Here is a 5,270-nt window from a genome sequence, read left to right as displayed (position 1 = left end):
GAAAGTCCATTATAAAATCTCAAATCTCTTCTTTTCCATCAGTTTGATAATTAATGGGAAGCACATGAGAGCAGGGAGGCAAAAGGATGCGTATACATCTGGGCTCACTGTGACTGACATGACACAAAGACTGCGTACTGTGTTGATTTGTTCTGGGGGGGTATGTAAATGGTCACATTTACATACCAACCCAGAACATTTCCTGGTTGAAATGTGGCAAGTAAAAAAGGGGTTATTTGTCACCGGGAGGGAGAGAATGAGCAAAGGGGAAGAGAAAAAACTACAAAGCAGTGGCTTTTGTTCATGTTCAAAAATGTTTCCCCATTGGAGACGAACCTGGCAAACCGGGGAGAGTGCTATTTGAATGGCATTACAGTTTGTTTACAGCACTCGCACAATCACACTATCGATAGATGTTCTTTGTACGTATTATTCTAATCTCTTTGAAACCAATTTCTACACAAACACACATTCTCTGATGAATAGACTGCTGTCATGTAGATACAAAGAGCTGTTACACTCTGTAGGGTATAAAGTGGGTTTTATATGAAGGCAAGACAATTCACTCTGTCACGTGATGTATAAAGCACATCGGTGACTGACAGGAAAATGTGTAAGACGATGCTCAACACACACACACACACACACACACACACACACACACATACACCTACACACACACACACACACACACACACCCTATTTAAACAAGTTACGTAATGATGCAGCTAATGAAAATAGCAGCTCAGGTTTGAGATCACTCTTCATAGACTTATTTCAAACAAAGTTGTGGAACTAGTTAGAATCAACAGAATATGTAGTTCAGTTTAAAATAGAAAATGTAATTGCCCCGCAGGGAATGTGTTAAACTTGAGAAAACCAGATGACAAGACAGAAGACATTAAAAAAAAGTGCATATTGTTTGCATGCCATGATAACTAAAATAAACAGCTTAATAGGTCTATCTAAGGAGGATGGTATAGTCAAAGTCCTGAGAAATGACTCTAAGCTTAAATAAGCCACCGGGCACTGTTTAATACATTGCTTATCTGACTGACACAATTAATTTGCTTTTCCCAGCACAGAGAGGTGTTCAAATTATGCAATTTATCTTTGTTACCAAATAGGAGAAATGAAATAAAAAAGCTGTTGCGCAGTTTCTTGCCAAGTGTGGAGCTTGGGCATGTTGTGTGATTCAGATCACCTTGGCAGAACCATGTACACTGCAGCATATCTTTATGTAAACATTGCAGTCATGGAGCAAGGAGGATGTATTAATGTATATGTGACTGCATTATAATACACATTATATTTTTGTATCTGTTTAGTATATAAAATCCCTCTAAGAGGAGAATGTTCTCTTATGAAAGAAACTGCGTTTGTTGTTTGTTCCAATGCCTAAAAAAAAGGATGTGTTTACCTGGTGAGAAGTCTTACAGTATGACTTTCTACACCAAAGGCAGAAATAGCACAAGATTGATGCTAGTGCCTCACAACCTCTTACACAACCTCTTGCACAGCTTGCGCCGCTATTCTGGCAGGGACATTTACACAGATTGTCTGTAAGGTTGAGCAAGTACTCAGCTGAAATGAGTATACAGTCCAAGAAGTGTAGTTTTTACAAGTATTGTTGGTGTAAAATGTGTCAGTAACCGTACTCGTGATTGTACTTGTTCTGTACATGCTTCCTTTTATTCTTGGTATCAGGAACATTGATCTGAAGCTCAGTTCTGAGGCTGTTCTGTAAGAAGTTTTCTAATAAAAAACAAGTATCGCAACTTCTGATATCAATATCAGACAAACTGACAATAGACAACTTTTCTTCCTCAGCGCATCCTTATGAAGTAAATGCTGAATGCATGATGTGATGGACACACTATAATGATACAATCGACATTGACATGGGGTCCCTACAAACAACGCTATCCTTATACAATTTCGTCTGTCATTGGGCACGTGGTCAGACAGGAAAAGAAAGTTTAACCGGTGAACCATTTCCATTTTAAACTGAATGATTGAATTAACTCACATTTTGTCCTGTGTTGTTGTTTTTGTTGTTGTTGTTGTTGTTATTGGCGACTCTGAGGAAAACAGAAATGATCCAGTAATCCTGACAACTTTTCCGGCACCAACAAGGGCCGGAAAAGTTGTCAGAATTTGACAACAGACATTCAAAGCCTCATGGTAACGCCCTACTTTAAAAATCCAATCTAATTCAATCAAAAAAAGCTGGAACTTACCCAGACGAAGGAGGGTATGACAAGGTTGATCAACATGAACGTCTAAATGACTACTTTGCCAGAAGCTGAGAATTTTGGCCTTTAAAGCTCAACTTTCGACATGTACAACCTTTAGTTAAAGTTGCAAACTTATTATAAATGTGTATGGATAGGGGAACAGGGTCAGGAGGACACTAGTGTAGAGTAGAACAATGGACTATAACAAGGTTAATAAAGGTACACAGGCCACAATTTCAACAAATTAAGAAGACTATAGGGGGAAACATTCATTAACATAATATGTTAATGAATGTTTCCCCCGATAGTAACATATATTATATGTTTTTCTGTCAAGCCAATAACAGAAAATATAGATATATGATCAAAAGAGAGAATCAATAATAAGTAGCATTAGTTTTTGCAACTAAGACAAACAGGGATAAATAAGGTGAACCGCAGATCGTGTGAATGCTTAAATAAATAGTCTTATCACTGCTCTGTCATTTCAGCCCATTGGGTATAGCCTTTTATTGATACAGCACTGTGTCATTACTTTAGAGCTGTAAAGATTTTCTATTTACAAAGTTGCTTCTGTGCAGAGGTAATGGGAATGTTTGCTATCTATTGCTTCAATTTCTCTTGGGAATCCAATGAACGCACTCAATACGCACCAGTCACTTTCATTCATTCCCGGTAACTATAGTTAACTGTTGTAAGTTACCCAATATCCGCTTTACGATCTCTTTTATTTCTAAAATGTGGAAAACAGTCTGGAAACACTATAAAGATGTATTATCTCTCTGATGTGCGAAAGATTGTTATAGGAAAAGTGACTGTTGTCTCTGAACTGCTGCATCTCTTCTTATTTTCTGTTAATTCAACACTGGCCGGCTGAATGGTTTTGTAACACATGTATGATCAATTTGTAGAAAATGTTAAAAACTGAGATAGCGTTAAAGGTTATATCTATGAGGTTATCTCCATTTACCTGGAAATGCATGGGGTCTGACTAATAACTGGAAAACAATCAGTCATGTCAGTGGACTTGTGTTGTCACGATACTGGAACTTCGATACAATTAATTAATCGATAAATTTCAATTTCATTAAATTTGAATGAGCGCAGCTCCCAGGTCCCTCCTTCTTCCTCTCTGCTGCGCTGCAGCCCTGCCTTCAAAGCCCCTCCCCACAGAGGAGCCTGCTGTGCACAAGCAGGCTTGTAACCACAGTAACAGAGGACACCAAATAACCAAGACAACAACATAAGCCCTGATTGTTCTATTTCTGATCAATACAACTAAATTACAATGACGAGTGCCTCATGCCAATCACTGTAGATATCCTGAGTAACAAACAATATTCATCACATTCCTGTAGATGGAGTTACCAGCCAATCATTACCCAGTGCAACATTTTTTCTCTGAAGCATGAGTGACGATATTTCTCGAAACCAATTCAACCACTTCAGAGCGTACAGAACACCAACTAACGTTATAACTGCCCGGTCACTTGAAAGAAACTTTTGCTAACCAGTAGCCATAAAGACAAAGCTAAACACCGGAGTTAGCATACAAGCTAACAAGCTTGATTTACCAACAAGCTATGTAGCTCGACTGCAACATCGTACGGCGATATCCACTATTGCGAATATAACTTTAACCGCCGCCACCATAGCCTTGTGGTTGTGGTTGCTTGTTGTAGAATTAAACATATATCAAGCAGGGGTCCTAACTTGTCCAGCAGAAATGCAGCTAACTCTGCGGCGCTCTTGAGTCCTTGCAAGTCTTGCAGCTCCCTCAACCTCCGAAATGACACTCCGATATTTATTCTTGTTTTCTCTCTGGCTCGGTCCAATTCTTTCTTTTTACTCTGCTTTTCTTCATCAGTCTTCTTATTTCTTCTCTTTGACGTGGGCAATGGTGGGGCATTTTTCGGCTCTGTTTATGTCTGGTCTCCACCATTGTGTACAGTTTGGGCTTGAATGTACCTGACCAGGTAAGAGCAGGCACTGTGCGGGGGAGGGGCACTGGCCTGTACGCACTAGGCGAGGGAGGGCGGCTGCCAGCAAGCCTACGCACAAGAATCATTGTCACTTTTCAGACACTCCCCTTAGCTCTGATAGGTTGAGTTGATCCGGGAGCGGTGGATACTTCTAATCAAATTACAGTCACTGGGTGGAGCCACAGACAGAGGATTTCTAGACAGCTGACCTGAATCTAATTCTGCTGTCAGATCATAAAGATCATAATGACTGGCACCAAAATCCAAGCCATACTGAGACAAACATGAGTTTGTGTCAAATGTCTTTTTTTTTTACATGACAAATGACTTGTATTTTAATTAAATGCATTTTCGAATTACCAGTATTTGAAAAACAATCATCTGTTATTGTAAAATGTATCTGTGCCCATCTGTTACTGTCGATTAAGAATTCTTCAATTGGTTAAATTCTATATATATAGTTTCAGTTTTCACATCAACAAACAGAGGAAGTTTGGTGTCTTTTTAATTATGCAAGCAACTCAGTGTTACTTACACTTACCTAGCTGTAGGAAAAAATCTTAACCTAACGTGAGGTCAATGCAGAATATTTTATCAAAAAAACTTTAGCCCGGTGTCGGACCAGCAGTACAGCAGAGGCTTTTTTCTCTCATGTCTCCACCTGCCTGCAGCTGACTGAGCCTCTGGTTTCTACTTCCCTGACATGTGAAAAGGTTTCCTTAACTCAGTGTCACCTGCTACACTGAATCAGACATTTCCTGACGCATCTCATCTCATGATCAATTTACTCACTTGACAATGGTCTACACAGTCCATTCCCTCCTTAAATTCCGTGTACTTTGCTGTGTGAACTAGCGTCTCTGCCCGTTTTCCTTGAGGCGAAACATATTTCATGAATTTTTCAGGAGTGGTGGAGTATCTTATGCTCTCAATTGCTGCAGGAAACATGTTTAAAATGCAATAAAGAATGCAACTAAAATCAAGACCAGTTTGGATTGCCTTTTTGAAATTCCTAAAACTCACTAATCTGGTTAAATTAGACACACCTCTG

Source organism: Sparus aurata, chromosome 4, assembly GCF_900880675.1.
Source record: "Sparus aurata chromosome 4, fSpaAur1.1, whole genome shotgun sequence".
NCBI lineage: Eukaryota > Metazoa > Chordata > Actinopteri > Spariformes > Sparidae > Sparus > Sparus aurata.
The sequence above is the reverse complement of the archived record's forward strand: the minus strand, read 5'-3'. Positions refer to the sequence as shown.